The following is an 18,305-nucleotide window of genomic DNA, read 5'->3' as shown; positions in this document are numbered from 1 at the left end:
GCAACAACAAACATTTAGTGCCTGCTTGCTATATACTTGAGCTCATCTAATCTCCAGCCAGACTTTATCCCCATTTTAAAGATGGGGAAACTGAGGCATAGAGAAATTCAGTCTTGCCCAAACCTACATAACTGGCAAGTGGCTGAGTCAGGATTTGAAGCCACTAAAGAATCTGTGTTCCCATTCTTTCTTCTATTGTCATCTTACAATCTTGGTACCAACAGAATGTATTCAAGTCAATCCCCGTTGGCATAACCAGTGTCACTGGGCAGAAGAACAACCATGAAGAAGAAGAAACAGCAATACAGAAAGTGAATGGTGGCATGGAATTGTCATCAAGTGCTCCAAGTGGCTCCAGGGGTCCAGTGCTGAGCATCCTTTCCAGTCTGCTAGCTGGAATACAGAGTGTATGGGAGTTCCGCAGTTAGTAGAGTAGTTATTTGGTCTGAGTGCCTGATGCAACTTTCCTCCCAAATCCCAATTTTCTATCTGCCAAGATAGGTGATGGAGGTTTATGGTTCATGTTCTAGCACATCTGCCCTGGCCAGGGACCTACAACTCTGAATTTCTGGCCTGCTCCCTTCCAGCCAAAAGTGAATCTAGATTTACTTCCCTTCAGCAACAAGCACCATCTCTATGCCCTGTGAGATCCTAGTTTTAGAAGATTCAGCTTTTATCCTGGGGATATCAATCTATGTGTAGAAGTCCTTATTCTGTGGAAGAAGAGAGACTGAAACAAAAAATAAGTGAAAACTTCTTATCCAGGCAGATGACAAATAAAATTTCAGTATTTCTTATATTAAGCCACCTCTTATACCTCTGTTCTTTTATGAATATAAGAGCATGGGTGGGCGAAAAGTCAAACAAACAGACTTAGTTCCTGTCTTGGTGCATTCAGGCTGCTCTAGCAAAATGCCATAGACCAGGTAGTTCGTAAACAATGTTTATTTTTCACATGTCTGGAGACTAGGATCATCACCTAAGATCATGGTGCCAGCATGGCTGATATGGGTCCTAATTCTGTGTAAGTTGGGTCCTTCTCACCATGTGGTGGAAGGGAGGGCGGAAATCTCTCTGAACCTCCCCCCCCCCCCCCCCCCCCGCCTTTTAAGGCACTAATCCCATTCACGAAGGCTGCATTCTCATGTCATAAGCACGTCTCAAAAGCCTCACCTCCTTAGTCACTAGAAAGATAAAAGTGTAGATCAGCTTATAAAAATACTTGTTCAGACCCTAGAAAGTCTTAACTGAAATGATGGAACTCTGTCAAACCACAGAGAAAATTCATTCTGAAAATACCAACAGGTTGTGTAGTCAAGTCAATCAAAAATTGGCTCTATCAGAGGCAATATGCTCTAACATGGACTGCTGGTCCTACTGAATATTTTTGTTCCCTTGACCCCTGCCACTCATCCCCATAACCATTCTTCACCTATCAGGCAGGGTTAACTGAGAAATTGCAATCAGATTGTATAAAAGTGAAAGTCTCTCAGTCGTGTCCGACTCTTTGTGACCCCATGAAATGTAGCCCACCAGACTCCTCCTCTGTCCATGGAATTCTCCAGGCAAGAATACTGGAGTGGGTAGCCATTCTCTTCTCCAGGGGATCTTCCTGACCCAGGGGTTGAACCCAGGTCTCCCGCATTGCAGGCAGATTCTTTACCGTCTGAGCCACCAGGAAAGCCCAGATTGTATGACCTCTTGCTGAAATACCCCCAAGTCTTCCTAATCACTTAGAATAATAGCCAAACATCTTACTATGTCCTTAGAAGATTCTCGATCACTTGTCCCTGCCCACCTCTTCCAACCTCATCTCCCTCCATTCACTTTCCATTCATCTCCTTGCTCTCTTTTCTACAGTGCCCTCAACCCACCTGTTAATACATTCCCCACAGCCCCTTACTCTAGAATGTAAGCACCATGAGGACAGAGATGTTACCTACCTTCCCACTGCATCTCTAGCACCTTTCAGAATACTTGGCACATAGTAGTTGCTCAATAAGTAATTGTTGAATGACTTAAGATACCTGTTTTCTTATATTCTCCAGCCTTTTTAGAGAAACTATTATACAGGGAAGATACTTGGGAAGTTTAATCTGTCTTGGGGAAGCAGGGAAAGCTTTGCTTCTCATTAATTATTTAATTACCTTCAAAGCTTGGGATTTCAGGAAGATTAAAAATCTTCCCTATTCCGCTTGTCACAGCTACATGCTCTCAAGCCTAATCACAGCACCTGTGACTCTTACACTGCTTGCTGGTGTCTGGTCTCCCCAAAGGATTAGTACAGCAAGAAAGTATCTGCAGACTGTTACTATTGGCATCTTTTGAGAGTTTAATTAATGGAGTATTTTTTTCCTTTCCTATTCATGGTCAGGATTTTGATTAACTTGTAAGTGGGAGCTTTGTCATGTAGAGGAGCCCAGAGGAGAATGCTCAGGGCTGATGAGAGATGCTAAGGCTGCCCTTAATAGCTGGTAAAGGAATCAGTGTGTTCCAGCAACCTCCCCCATATCCGTGTGGTCCACACCCCATATGGGAAGATGGGCACGTACTGCGATTGTTGGCTGCAGCGGGTGGTTGGACTCGCTGGGACTTCTCTGCTGACCAGGCATTTCTTTCTGTCTACAGCATCTTGGTGGACATGGGGGTCCCCACGTTTTCAGCGATTGAGGCCAGCAGGCAGCAGCTCACTCTGTTGCTTTGTCATGGGCAACTTCGTCTCAGGGTTTGGGCCTCCATCCAGGCTGCCTCAGCACTTCTGACTAGCAAGTTCTGGAAATAGTTCATCCACAGAGCTGGCTGGCAGGCGAAGGCTTCTCCTTGGAGCGTGGGGGTAAATCTGACCACTCCCGCTCTGGCTCTAGGCACACCCATTGCTTCTACTTCTCCCTAATCTGAAGCTTTCACAGTCAACTGAGATCTTGGAAAAGTTCTGCATTTAGGTGCATCTTTGTAGAGAGATGGAGCTGGGTTTCAATCTTACCAATGTATTTAAATCTTCTAAGCCTCAATTTCTTTATCTGCCAAATGGAGATGATAACTCTATCCTGCCTCACAATTTTTTTGAGCACTTTAAATGAGACACTGCATGCAACTGTTTAGAACAGTAAATGTCAGCTAATATTATTTGCATTCAAGCCTGTGGGTGAGGGCTTCCTTGGTGGCTCAGTTGGTACTTGAGCATAGCTGGCAAGGCAGGAGACAAAAGAAACGTGGGTTTGATCTCTGGGTTGGGAAAATCCCCTGGAGAAGGAAATGGCAATCTGCTTCAGTATTTTTGACTGGAAAATTCCATGGACAGAGGAGCCTGGAAGGTTACAGTCCATGGGGTTGCAAAGAGTTGGACATGAATGAGGGTTCAGGCACACCCCCTGGCACCCACCCCCCTCCACACACACACGGTGTGTGGCACCTTTACAAGTTAATTCAACTCTTTGGGCCTCAGTTTCCTTATCTATAAAATGAGGCCAGTGCGATTGTGTGATGGTGGAATGAGAATGAAAGATAAAATGTCAATTTATGGATAAATTGCTAAACTGGACAAATCCTAGTAAATTTCATCAGTGACTTATCTGCATCTACCCTGGCCATTAAGTTGACTTTCTCAACAAAGCCCTAAACATGGACATCCTGTCTGTCTTATTCATTAAAAAGAATGTATCAGTAGGAATATAAAATGGGGAGGGCTGTATGCAAACACTGCTGAGAAGTGAAAAAAAAAAAGAAAAGAAAAAAGCAAATAACATTTAAATGATTATTGAATGAGTGACCAGACTATCGTCCCTCAGGGGAAAATATTTTCCACTTTGCTTAGAGCAGCAAAAAGAGGAGAAAAACGTTTGATGGTTATTTCAAATTTGTCTCCCCAAGGGAAATTAAACCTGAGTTATGGGGTATTTTTCATAAAGCAAAGTCTAGTATAAAATTAACAAGCTTAAAAAAAAAATCATCAGGCAAACTTAAGTGGATTTGGACAGATTGTCCTGATGGCTGTTTGGGTGCACCGGCACGCCTGCCACAGAATATCCTCTTACTCCATCCTCATCCTGGGGGGACCTGAGTATATCCACTGGAGTTGCCTCACCTGCCCGCGGTCCTGTCTCCCTTGCAGGGACATCCAGTGCTAATAGCTGATGTGTTGATAGACCCTCCCAGGCTATGCCACTCTCAGCAGCCCTCCTCATCCCCAGCAGTAACTGATGTGCTATGAGGACTACAAAGGCAGTATTTTTATTTTATTATTTTATATTTTGGGATTGAGTTCTTAGGATGAACTAACATATATGCAACTTTTAATTATCTTCAAATCCCTAAATGATAATGCTTGATTTTATTAAAAAGTTTTTGTTTTTGTCTCATCATGAGGTATGTGGTATCTTAGTTCCCTGATCAGAGATTGAACCCATCCCCTCTGCAATGGAAGCACTGACTTCTAACTGGATCACCAGGGAAATCTCAAAGGCAGTATTTCTATATTGAAGCTGCAAGTTATTATATATAAGCTATGGTTTCTGTTTTTTTTTTTTTTTTTCAAAAACTACGCTGGGTCCTTTTCCAGAAGCCTGATGGCTTTTACCCTCATTTAAAATGTTCTGTTCTAAGGGCTATAAGGATCAGGGACATTTCTTATTTAAATCTTTCCAGCACCTCTTTCTATAACAGAACCTCCTTTTCTGTAGGGAATCCACTTCAGCTGCCCAGTCCGGGTACCCCACGCCTTTGGCCATAATGACTGGTTTGGACAGGTACGTGATCTAAGTCAAGAAAATTGGGATCTTCTTTGGATCTTTTCTGATGCTGCCATCAGGAAAGCTGTGTCTTTCCCTGAGGGTTAGGTTCTGAGGATTTCAGTCTGAGGCTCTGGTACCCACAGGATGAGGGCCAGTTGGAGAAACAGGAGATCCCTGATAGCATTATTTGCAGTCTGGATCAAGCCTTGCCTGAAGCCAGAATGGTAGGGCATTATGTGAGCTAATAAACACCTTCCATGATGCTTTTTTTTTTTTTTTAAATAGTCACTTTATTTTTTAATATTTATTTATTTGGGTCTTAGTCGTAGCATGTGGGATCTTAGTTCCCCATTAGGAGTCGAACCCAGGCCCCCTGCATTGGAAGCTCAAAGTCTTAGCCACTGGACCATGAGGGAAGTCCCCATTGTCCCTTTTGAATGGAGTTTCTGCCAATCCAATTTCTGAAAGTGTTTTTTTTTTTTTTTTTTTTTAAATTTTCAAAGCATCCTGAAAGTTACAGTTAGATTAGTCTGTATATTGGGCTTTTTAAATATCTTGAAGAATTGCTATAATGGAATGAATGTATTGTAAAGAAATGTGAACTAGAGGGTAGCATGTAGGGCTAAGTTTTGGATTTCCTCTAAAAATAGTGTCTCCTATTTACTGAACACTTACAATGTACCAGCTGTTTCATATACTCTATGTCTTGGCTTCTTACCACTTTCTTGCATGTTATACTCATTTTAGAAAGGAGAAAATCGAGACTTAGAGGAACTGAGAGACATGCCAAAGACCATCCAGGTAGAATGTAATGGAGCCAGGATTTTACACTCAGAGTTTGGGCCAGATTACCCATATCATACAGATCAAGCAAAGATTAATGCTGATTTGCTCCTTCAGCACTTATCAGACATTAGCTATTTTCTGGGAGGTCCTAGGCACTGGGGCTATGAAATCAATGAGATAGTGTATGTCCTTCAACTATTCACAGTCCAGTGTGGGGAACTTCATTAGGGTCTTCATTGATTTGAACTGTATCCTCCCAAAAGATATTTTGAAGCTCTAACTCCCCAGTATTTGTGAATGTGACCCTCTTTGGGAATAGGGTCTGTGCAGATGTAATCAAGTTAAAATGAGTTCATTATTAAGGGCAGGCCCTCATCTGTTATGACTGGTGTCCTTAAAAGAGGGAAATTTAGACTCGGAGCCACAAAAGGAGAAGGCCATGTGAAGTTAGAGGCAGAGGTTGGAGTGATGCCTCTATAAGCTGAGGAACAGTAAGGATTGCCTGCAGTCACTAGGAGCCAGGAAAGAGGCTTGGAAGAGATTGACCCTGCAAACTCTCAGAAGGAACCAACATTGCCAACATCTTGGTTTAGGATTTCTAGCTTCCAGAATAGGCTTCTCTCATAGCTCGGTTGGTAAAGAATTTGCCTGCAGAGCAAGAGATCTGGGTTCGATTCCTGAGTTGGGAAGATCCCCTGGAGAAGGAAATGGCAACCCACTCCAGTATTCTTACCTGGAGAATCCCATGGATGGAGGAACCTGGCAGGCTACCATCCATGGGGTCCCAAGAGTCAGACACGACTTAGCAACTAAACCACCACCACCAGCAGCCTCCATAAGGCTGAGACAAGAATTTTCCGTTGTTTCAAACCACTCAGGTTTTAGTTTTTGGTACTTTGTTACAGTGGTCATAAGAAACAAATACAGTTATCAGGGTCCTCCTCCGGCAACCTACATTGATCTGAATCTTGCCTGAGATTGCTCCCAGGTGGTGGAGTGATAAAGAACACGCCTGCCAATGCAGGAGACACAGGAGACGTAGGTTCGATCTCTGGGTCAGAAAGATCCCCTGGAGGAGGAAATGGCAACCAACTCTAGTATTCTTGCCTATAAAGTCCCATGGACAGAGGAGCCTGGCGGGTCGAAAGGAGTTGAACATGGCTGAGCGACCGAGTGAGCACATACATACACGTTCACACAATATTGCTCTGCCCATGCCTCCCACCCCAGTGGCCCTCCAGGAACAAGCCTCTGCAGACAGGTGTCTCACCCCCTCCTTCCATCACATCTTGAAGGTGAGCTCCTCTTAGCCATAGCTCCCCGCCCTCTTTGCCACCACTGTGTGAAGCCACCGGGTCCTGGAGTTCCCAGCATGAGGGCCCACCCTATATGAGAGCCCTTCCCTCCACTGCCCTCTGAACACACTCTGAACTCAATGGCTGCCCGGGGCCCACTGTTTGCTCTGGACGGGCAGGAGCCTGGAGGCAGTGGACAGCTAATACCAGGGCGTTGCCCTTCCTTTATATTCCAAGGCTGTTCCGTTTCCAGGATACGGGTTTCATGATTTCTCCTTTGTGATTAATGTTGAAGCCATTTCTTGATGTACTGTCTTAATAACTTGGTGAAGGCGCACAGCCTTTGGTTGGCAAATGTGACGGTGCTTTTATCTGACCAGCCCTCACCCCCGCCCATTCCTGCAAGTCAGGTAGGCAGCACCAATGTGAAAGAAGACAAAAGACAAGGGGAAATAAAGTCTAAATTAATCAGTGATTTGCCTAGGGTAGTGATGAGCTACAATTTGGACTTGCTGCCTAGAATTTTAAACAATGATCCAACTTCCTCGAGTTGCCAACTCTCTCTCAATGCCCACAGAACTCTTCTAATAAGACACATTCACCCGCTGATGTGTATAGCAGGCCAAATGCCAACTCATTAAAAATGGTGATGCTCCTAGTAGCTAGAGCTTTCCCTGTGGGTGAACTTAAACTGTCCATCCTCCCGAAGAAGGGGGCACAAGCCAGTCACAAGTCCTCCCAAATGGGTGTTCTGTCACTAGACCTTTAACACCTCGAGGCCAAGGCCCTATCTTGCTTTTTTTTTTTTTTTGTACCTTTAAAAACGTCTAACAGAGTGCATGCTTCTGACCTGCTGGTAGGCTCAGTACAGAGATTTAATCTGGGCCATGGTATGTTTTTGAGGGAGTATGGTGGTTAACAATTTGGATTCTGGGGTTTGGGAGTCAGATTGCCTGTATTAGATTGTTAGCTGGCTGTGTGATTTTGGAAAGGTTTATTAACCTCTCTGAACTCCAGCCTCTCATCTGTTAAATAAGCTGTTAGAATGTGTCAGTGAGATATGTACCTAAAGTACTTAGCATTCAAGAAAATGACAGCCATTATTGCTATCATTAACTGGCGATTGGCAGAGCTGAGACTCACCCAGGCTTGTCTGGTCCCGTGTCCCAATGGTTGCCCATCTGGGGAACTCAATGTGACTTCTACTGGATTGCTCGTCACCAAAGGGTGAGTGGTCACACAGACGGGGAGCTAGCATCATTGCTTATTTCCCTCCACAGATGGCCAGGCACCCTATGCCTCCCAACTCACAGCCAAGGACCCCCATATTACCATTCCAGTTGGTGATCCAGAAATCAAGGGAATATTTTTGCCTTTTGGGGGGAAAGTAGAATCTTTCCAGCCTCCTTTTAGGTCTCTGTCTCCCTCGTGTGTGCTCAGTCGCTTCAGTCATGTCTGAATCTTTGTGATCCTATGGATGGTAGCCCACCAGGCTCCTCTGTCCATGGGATTCTCTAGGTGATAATACTGGAGTGGGTTGCCATACCCTCCTCCAAGGGATCTTCCTGACCCAGGGATTGAACCCATGTCTCCTTTCCTGCATTGCTGGCAGATTCTTTACCGCTGAGTAACTGGGGAAGCCCCTCTATCCCCCAAAGCTTGTCAAAGGTCCATGGGGAAGAGACACGAGCTCACGAAGAAGGGACTGTTTTAAGGTTTTGCTCAGCCTCCTGCCTGCCCCAGACGTGCTTGAGGTCTCTCAGATCTGGAAGCAAGGTTCCCAGTTATCCATCAGTATTAATCTTTTGGGACTTCCATAACAAAGTACCCAAAGCTAGATGGCTTAAAATAGAAATGTATTGTCTCACAGTTCTGAAGGCTGGAGTCCAACATCAGGGTGTTGGCAGAGCCATGCTCTCTGTGATGGCTGCAGGGCAAACTCCTTCCTCTCACCTCTTATATCTCCTGACCTTTGCCAGCACTCCTTGGCCTCTCTTGCCTTATAAATGCATCACCTCAGTCATGTGACATCTTTTTCCTGGGTGTCCTCACGTGATCTTTCCTCTGTGCATATCTGACCATCTGTCCAAATTTCCCTTTATACAAGGACATCAGTTATATTGGATCAAGGTGCACCTCAATGACATATTTGAACTAAATTACCTCTGTCAAGCCCCTGTTCCAAATAATATCTCATTCCTCAGGATTGGGGGTTAGGACTTCAGTGTATCTTTTCTGGGGAGATGCAATTCAATTCCTAACACTATCTGTGATGGTTAATTTTATGTGTCAACTTGGTTAGGCCACGGTACCCAGATATTTGATCCAACGTTATTGTAGATGTTTCTGTGAAGTTGTTTTTCCAGATGAGATTAACACATAGATCAGGAGATTTCTAGTAAAACAGATTATCCTCCATCTGATCAGTTGAAGCCTTAATAGAAAAAGACTGATCTCTCTGGAAGAAGAGGGTATTCTGCCAGCAGACCACCTTTGGACTCCAGCTGAAATCCTCCCAGATCTCTAGCCTTCCAGCCCACCCTGAAAATTTAGGACTGGCTGAGCCTCCATGATCATGTGAGTGAATTCCTTAAGACAAATTCTCTCTCTTGCCACCCCACCCCCCATATAGATATAAATACAGTTATGCATGGTCTGTTTCTTTGAAGAGCCCTGACTAACCCACCATCCTAGGGTCCCTGTCCCTGACACCCTCCTCCTCAGGCCGCAGCGTCTTGGCAGGGCTGGCAACGCCTCACCTAGAGAGAGCTGAATGCCCGAGGCTGCCTTTCAACCCACTTCACTGTAAACAAACTATCACTGAACCACTGAACAAGCATTTCTGAGCCTTCAACTTGTATTATTCCCTCGGCAAAGGAAGGTTGAACGTTCAGTCTCAGTGTGAATTGCTGTAGGAGATGATGGGGAAGAAATGAGAAGAAATTCCTTTGCTTCCAAGTTAATACAGTTCTGGAAGCTACTGTTCTGTATGAGGAGTCAGAGCGGAACTGCTCTTTTAGAACAATGCACGAAATGTTAAAGACATGGTTCATGGTCTGGTGACCTACTGTTGTCTAGCAAACTATTTCACAACTGAGTGGCTTAAAATTGTACCTATTTTATTTGTTCAGGACTCTGAGGGTCAGCAGTGCATGCTGGCCTCAACTAGCTGGTTCTTCTGCTCCATCTCTTCTGGAGTCACTGAGGCAGCTTCTGTCACCTGGCAGCATGACTAGGTTCAGGCTGCTGTAACAAAAATATCATAGACTTTGTGGCTTACACAACCACTGGGAAACTGAGGACCAAGGGGCCAGCTGATTCAGTTCCTGGTGAGACCTCTCTTCCTGGTTTGTAGGGGATGTCATATCCCTGTGTTCTCTCACGATTGAGACAGAGACCATCTCTCCCATGTCTCTTCTTATAAGGGATGAATGAGTGTTCAGTCATGTCACACTCTTTGGGCCCCATGGACTGTAGCCTGCCAGGTTCCTCTGTCCATGGGATTTTCCAGGCAAGAATACTGGAGCAGTTTGCCATTTCCTACTCCAAGGGATCTTCCCTATCCAGGGATTGAACATGCATCTATTGTATCTCCTGCATTGGCAGGCAGATTCTTTACCACTGTGCCACAGGGGAAGCCCTCTTATAACAGTGCTAAAACCATTCATGAGGGCTCCACCCTCATGACCTAATTACTTTTCAAAGGTCCCACCTGCAAATACCATCACACTGGGGATTAGGGCTTCAACCTGTGAATTTGGAGGGACATAACCTTATTCACTCCACAGCACTGGAACTAGATGGTTCAAGATGACCTCACTCACACATCTGACAATTGGTACTGGTTGTTGACTGCATACTCAGAGTTCTCATCTTCAAGATGGCTAGGTGGGGCTTCCTTACCTGGTGACACCCTGTGTTTTAAGAAGGTGAAAGCAGAAACTGCAAGGCCCTTTAAGACTTAGGCTCAGGAGTCACCAAAACATCACTTCCATTGTATTCCTTTGGTCAAAGCAAGTTAAAAAGCTTTCCTATGTTTAAGGCAAGGAGGAATAGACCCCACCTTAATAAAATAGACAGGAAGCGGTTCAAAGTGACATTATAAAGGAATGTGTGTGCAGTGATATGAGGATTTATTGTGACAGTTTTGCAGATGATCTACCACACTCACTGAGCGAATTAAACTAGTGAATATACAGGACGAGTTCTGCCTGGATACATCAGTGGAGGTGACAGCATGATCCCAATCAGAGCCAGAGATCAGAGGGGCATCTCAGATGTGTGAGGTATGGCTGTTTATTACGCCCTTTGACTGAGAACCTGGCAGGGAAGGGTTTTGGACTCCGTCTGATTCCAAGACTACTCTATAAATTTTTTCCTGTGAAATTAGATATTTGCCTCATCTCTGTTACAGCACAGCCAGAGGCATCTGGTAGGGCCAGCTAACGTATGTTCTTAGATTTTCCTTGGCAGAAATTAATTTTTTTTCCCCCTTAGGAATTTTTTTTTTCTTTCCCCAAGGCTGAATCTTTGGGTTAATACCAGGGATCCACAATTCATAAATTTGTTCCTCGTGGTTCATTGTTTCAAAATGAGACTTTTAATAGATTCCAAAGACTTAATAAGAGTGCTGCCTAGTCACATAATGAAGTTACTGTGCACGTGGCTGACAGGTAGTAATTTATTATTATCCTTGTCCCTGATAAGAGTCATACCATGCATGGTGGGTGCCTAATAAATATTAGCTGTAACAACAAAAGCAACGGAGGAAAGTTTGTCTCTTTGTGTTTCAACCAACTATTCACAACACATTCTCCTTTTACCACCGTGTCTATTTTCAGTAAATTTTATCTGTTCTATATAGAGGGGAGCCAGAGCTGTGTGTCTTTATTACTGTTAGTTTAAATGTCCTAATTTACCCTGTCATCGTGTTTCACTTAGCACGGCAAGTCACAATATTTTTCTGTCCCTGCAGTGAAAGACTGCAGTAAGTTGATCTTGCTAACAAGAGATAATTATTAGCTTCCTTGGGAATGTTACTGTATATGCATTGCTAAGCATTCCAGGAGGATTAATATTTCTGTGAATTTTGGACAAGACAAGGTAGCGGCCCAGAGAGACAGGACTGTTTGAATATTTGTCCTTTCTCCATTTGCCTCTCCATCACTGGTAATTTGTTAATGCTGCTTGTGTTCCATCTGAGGTCACGTGGAGAATTAATGCACCTCAACTGACTAATACACCCAATTCCAAAGAGAGAACAAGGTAAGACAGAACCCTGGATGATCCTGGCAGTCACAAGGTTTGCATTCAAGAGCAACTTCTTCGCAGGGTGATGCTTTTCTGAAAAGTCGGCAGTGAAATGGCAGTTTGAAATCACGGTTCATTGATGTTCAAGGGTTTCTTCCTCAGATGAGCAGAGCTGTTCTGGCACTCGGAATTGCAAAGGTTTTTTTTTTTTTTTCCCCTTTGCTTATTTGTTTATTTTTGTTATTATTGGGAGCAGACAGGGAAGGCAAGGGGATTTAAAATTCAGCAGAGGATCACTGAGAGTCAGAGGCTGGTAGGGCTGGGAAATCTTTGATTGTCAAGCTCAGGGTCTGAAAGAAACAGAAACCTTCTGAAACATCTGGGCCTAGTCATACCTCAGTTAGACTAGATTAAGAGGAACACCCTAACCAGACTGCATATACCTGTAAGTATTGAAGGCATTGAATTCTTTTAATATGTTTCCAGTGAATTCTTCTGTTTAGGAAAACTTTAGAAAAACCACAAGGAGGCAAATGCTGACATATTAACTCGAAGTGGGAATTTAGCTGTCATTAGTAACCTTTAGGCAGTATCTAGTTTATTCATTCATCAGTTCATTTCATCAACCTACAAACATTAATAATTATTCAAAGTCTCATGTGGGCCAGATGCATGGTGGGCTTTGGGAATACCGGAGGAGGTTGTGGTCTAGAGGGGGAGAATGACAAGGAGGCAGGTAGTCTCAATACAGCCGGATTTATGGGATGGGTCAGCCCAGAGGGCTGTGTGGACATGCACAAATGCCTCAGGCCTAACAGAAGGGAGTCTGGGTGAGTCCCTCTGGAGGAAGTGACTTCTCAGGTGAGGCAGAAGGTGTAATGAGAGATGAGGCAGGAGGGTTAAACAGCACCAGGTCTGTGGGATATAGACCCATGAGATGGAGTTTGGCCAATGGGAGTCGTGGCCGATTTTAAGAAAGGAAATGACAAGATCAGGCTGAGGTTCTAAAGACTACTCTGCTTGCAGTGGGGAGGGTGGCATAGAGAGGTGTCCTAGGCTGGGATGCCAAGAAGATGAGCCTGAGACTGGCTTCCTGGGCAAGCAGTTTCTGGAAGAAGTGGGAAGTGTGTGTGTGGGAAGCACGAACAGGGCGGGCAGAGATTTGGTCTAGCCCCAGCCTGATCCTATGTGGAGCTCTGGGTGTGGGGGCCCTGTGCCTTGTTATCAGGCTGTCCCCAGAAAAGAGGCAAAACCTCTAGACATTTCCCACAAAAATGCCCAGTGCTTTTCTCCCAGGGCAAGTCTCTGAGAAGGGAGCAGCTGTGAGCTCTTAGCAGCCCCTGGTCAGGGGGACATGGGTGGGGTACCAAAAGCATCTACTCCCAGAGGGAAGGAAGAGCCATGTAGGTGGTCTTGACCTCTTCCAAGGGGGGCAGATTGCAGCTTGTCGTTGCTGGAAACGAAAGGGCAAATCGGATTCTCTAATGGAAAATGCATTAGGCTGTCTAGAAAGAGCAGCTAAGCAAAGGGTGAGAACAACGGGAGATTACCAGCGGTTTGGCTGAGGGTGAGACCAAAGAGGTGGGTCATCAACCACGAAGAAAAGAGGCTCACCGTCCAGAATTAATCAGAGATAAAGGGAGTGGGGTTGGAGTAGCATTGCAGCAAGCGTCAGGCAAGGCAGGGACCGGGCTATGCCAACATCTTAAAAATAAATAATTCTCCCCCGTTTCTATCCGAGGTGCTCAAGGTAATTTGCAAATATTTGCAGGCAAGTTTTCACTAGGCTGAACTGCAGGCAGAGCTCCCACTGACTTCACAGAGCGCTCCCAGGGGACAGGCAGTAAGGTGAGGCTTCGGTTCTGGGTAATTAAGACTTACGGCACCCTCGTTAGTGAAGAAATCCCGGTGCACATCATTGAAATGCAGCGGGCTCTGCAGCCCTACGGCCCCTCGGCGGCCTTGGCCGTCAGAAGCCCACTGAAGCCATCATTAATTTTGCTATCCTTCACTTTCTGAAATCAAAGGATGACATCACTTTGATTAAGAGGAACAAGCACGTTACAGGCAATCAGTGGAGTCAGTTTGCATTGGTCAGTGTCCTTAGAGTCGCTTACTGATGGTGGCCTTGGGGCTCCCGCAGGGATTATGAATTCTGTGATAGGCTGAAAGCCCACAGTCACCTTCTGAGCAGGCGAAATTCTCTCCAGAACCCACCTGCACTACTTCCTTAGTTGCAGTATTCTTTTCTGCTTCCCTTCCTAACACCGTCTCTGAGACACAAAGGTGCTCATTGGTGGTCAATCCCAGACAGTAAGAAATGTCTCTAGAACACTCTGATCCCTCCTCTGGATCAGGGTGGAGGAGAGATGGGTAAATGAATGAGCAGGTGTCTATGGAGCTTCATCTCATGCAAGATGCTGTGCTGGCAGCTAGGAAAGGTACAAAGAATTCTGGAACACATTCCTGACCCTCAAAGAGCCGACGATCTTGCCGAAGAGGTACATCTCTTCCAGCCAGGGTTAGCAGCACAACTTTGAAGGCAGACAGCCTGGGTTTGCATCCTGGCTCTATCACACTGGCTATGTAACCTTAGGCAAATTACACAACCTCTAAAACCTCAAGTTTTTGAATCTGTAAGATGGGGATAACAACAGTACCTACCTCATAGGGTCATTGTGAGGAGTAAACATATTAACAAAAGGGCTTAAACCATGATCATTACTCAATAAATGTGACCGAGTAACAATCATTTGTAGAGTATTCACTGTGCTAAGTGTTTTATATGCTCTATTTCCTCTAATCCTCAAACAACATGTGAGGTGGGCACCAACGTTATCCTTGTTTTATCAATAAGGAAGTGGAGTCTCAGAGAAGTTAAGTGATTTTTTTATACAAAGCCACAAAGCTAGGAAGTGATGGAACTGGGGTTTGTACCCAGAGCCCAGGTTCCCTATAAGAAAATCCACGAGGGCTTTAGGTATGCAGAGAACAAAGAGCTCCCAGGGAGCTGGGGCAGTCAAGGAAGTTTTCTTCTGAGTCTTCAATTCGCGGGAGGAGCTCCTTTTATTTCTTCAGCCAATATTTGTTGAACACATACTATGATTGGGCACAGAACTGGGGACCTTATGAGTAATGCATGGCTTCTATTAGCACTTTGAAGTGGAGGAAGTAAACAGTTGAATGCTACGTGGCAGGGAGGGACCTCTGTAAAGAGTCACTCTGAGCAGGACTTGAGGGAGAAGTTGGATGAAAAGATATGGAAAAAGGGAGAGAAACAGGATGAGCAAAGTTCAGAGGGATGAAACAGCTCCAGGAAACCCCAAGTATTTACATGTCTGAAGCCAAGGGTGAACGTGGATAGGAAGATAAGAAATAATTATCATAACCAACATCCTCTGAATACCCACTGCTATCTCTTATTCTTTCCCTAAAGTAGGCAAGTAAGTGTTAGTCGCTCAGTCGTGCCCGACTCTTTGCAATCCCATGGACTGCTGCCTACTGGGCTCCTGTGTCCATGAGATTTTCCAAGCAAGAATACTGGAGTGGGTTGCCATTTCTTTCTCCAGGGGATCTTCCCTGACCCAGGGATCGAACCCAGGTCTCCTGCACTGCAGGCAGATTCTTAACCAACTGAGCTACAAGTAGGCAAACTGCAGGCCAAATCTAGTCCGCTACCTGTTTTTGTTTTTAGCCTAAGAGCTAAGCTAAGCATGATTTTTCACAGACGAACATTTGCAAAAGATTTTGATGATAGGAAAATACTAAGACTGAACCTAATTAAGCAAAGTATTATCTTTTCCCCCAAAAGAATTTCACTGTTCTCATTAGCAGACCTGTATTATTATTTAAAAAAAGTCTTCATTCTTCAATTATTATTATATTTTGAAATTTATCAGTAAAATATGTTGTGCAAATTTATTCTCTCTCTAGTTATGTATCATAGCCTTAATTTTGCATCTTGACCTACAAACTGACCTACAAAACTGGAAATGCTACCTGGCCCTTTATGGGAAAAGCCTGCCAACCCTTGTCCTTTCCAAATGCCCATGAGGCATCATTCTAATTTATGGAGGTCTAGGGAAGAAGTTGAGGACCTGAGCCATAGCAACCTGACAAGGAATCAAGAGGATAAAACTGCCCAGACTCGGAGACAAGCAGGAAGGGAGAGGCTCCCCTGGCTGTCCTGACGTGTGTGGACCTGGGCTCGGGTCTGGGGCACAATGAGAGTAAGACTTGTTTCCCAGAAAAGAATTCCTGGCCAGGGGCAGTGTGTTTCTCCCTTGGATAACCAGGTATATTCCCAGTACTGCAGGAAATGCCAGAGGAAGTGCAGGTCTGGTGGACTAAAGGTGGGACAGACAGGTGGAGCTGGAGACGGCACGGGGGATAAATATGTGGAGATATCCAGGAGGAAGGTGGGTCTCCAGAGCCAAAGATAGAGTTTAGAGTCATTAGGAATGGAGGCTGAAACCTCGGAGAATCAGAATTCATGTACCAAGGGAAGAAATGATTCCCTCTGTCAACAGGAGTTGGACAGTTCACCTTTTCAGATTGAGAGCAGGGATAAAACACTTACTCATCTTTGAAGCTCTTGGGGGGTGGGAAGGAGGGGAGTGGGACCAAGATGAATTCAGTAGATCTGGAAAAAGGAATCAGAGCTATTTTTGGAAAGGGTTATTCATGTCAGTATATGATATTTCTTCACACACACACACACACGCACGCACTCCAAAGGATCATGAAGGATATATTTTTAAAACTCCAGTGTGTGCATTAATTCACACAGAATTATCTGATTAGCTTCAGAGGCTGCTGACTTGAAGATCTCCAAGTAAAAGCGCAGGGGAAAACACTCGTTGTGATTGAGAACAAAAGAGGAATTTCCTTCAAGAGAAGTTTCAGGAAAACAAAGTTAGAAGCCGCTCCTGGTTACATAATTCCAACCTGGGAAAGTGAAAATCTTTGATTATCTATTTATGCCCTGCCAAACTCAGAGCCCAGAGGATATCAGACAAGCCTAAAAGAAACTGATTTCCAGCACTTCTCCTTTTCCTTGTTCTTGTTCGTGGTCTCTCTAACCTTGAGGAACTAGCCTGCATGGGCTTCCTGCTGGTGTGGGGCTCCAGGCAGGGCCGCTTCTTTATGGGAAAGGGAGGTGCTAGTGAGGGAGAGACTGGGAGGAAGGGAGAGAGGTGACCATGCCGCCACCTAACTGGGGGGCAGGACCGAGTCAACTTGCCAGCTCGATTCTCTTAGACCTACTGTTTCCCCAAGAATTCTCAGGGAAAATAAGGGGGAAAACGTGAGGCTGTCCAAAACTTTACAGGGACTAAGAGCAAGGGTTTTTGGGTGTGCCTAGTCTTTGAAATTTTTGCCTTGGTTTTCCTTGGGGCCAGTCCTAGACCGTAAGGTTCTTGTGTGTAAGTTATAAAAATATGACCCATTGTCCCTGGCCCTCTTCTCCCCCCTACTCTGGGCAGCCTGAGGCTAGGACTAATGGCAGAGCAGAGTGGGCAGCCTCCCTCTTGCCCCCTTCGGGGAGCCTAGGGGCAGAGCACACCTGCATATCTGACCCCGCCTCCATACCCCCACCCCCGACCCCAGTCATGTGCACCCTGTTTGTTGTTGTTTTTGCTTAGTCACTAAGTCGTGTCCAGCTCTTTCTGCAGCCCCATGGATGTAGCTCCTCTGTCCATGGGTTTCCCAGGCAAGAATACAGGAGTAGGTAGCCATCTCCTTCTCCAGTGGTTCTTCCATACCCAGGGATCAAACCTGGGTCTCCTGTATAGTGGGCAGATTTTTTTTTTTTAACCACTGAGCCACCTGGGAAGCCTGCCCTATACATTAATTTGCAGAAAAAGCAGCATCTGGAAAATGGCAGATGGCATTGGGGGGGGGGTGTTAAATTAAGTACTTAATGTATGTCCATCTCAAATACTGATCTTTTCTTTGGACAAATAATGTAACAGTAGGCCCAGGGAAACCTGGCTTTTCATGGACTCTATTCTCCCCTGGATTTAATTCTGCGAGAGATCATCCAGGAGGCACTCTGAAAAACTGCAGCCACACTTTTGAGTTGCTAGGGTTTGACTGAAGAAGTGATCATTCTATTGTTCTAAGTGGAACCCGAGAGCAAGACAACAAGATCCGGGAAAGCCATTAATAAAAGAAAAGGCAACACATTCCCATATCTAATACAGGAATGAGATTTTCGTGAGCTATCTTCCAAAAAGAAAAATGC

The 18,305-nt window shown here is 45.0% G+C and overlaps 1 long non-coding RNA gene across 1 annotated transcript; it reads right to left on the bottom strand.

Moving 5' to 3' along the window:
- Positions 1-11: 11 nt before the first annotated feature.
- On the bottom strand, positions 12-2,775 carry LOC132345579 (uncharacterized). The gene is made up of 2 exons (XR_009495031.1): positions 2,553-2,775; positions 12-393 (listed from the first exon to the last, which is right to left on the bottom strand). It is a non-coding gene; the product is annotated as an uncharacterized lncRNA (long non-coding RNA).
- Positions 2,776-18,305: the final 15,530 nt, after the last annotated feature.

This window comes from Bos taurus, chromosome 6 (genome assembly GCF_002263795.3).
Source record: "Bos taurus isolate L1 Dominette 01449 registration number 42190680 breed Hereford chromosome 6, ARS-UCD2.0, whole genome shotgun sequence".
NCBI classification, from domain to species: Eukaryota; Metazoa; Chordata; class Mammalia; order Artiodactyla; family Bovidae; genus Bos; species Bos taurus.
This window is presented reverse-complemented; position numbering and strand designations above follow the sequence as displayed.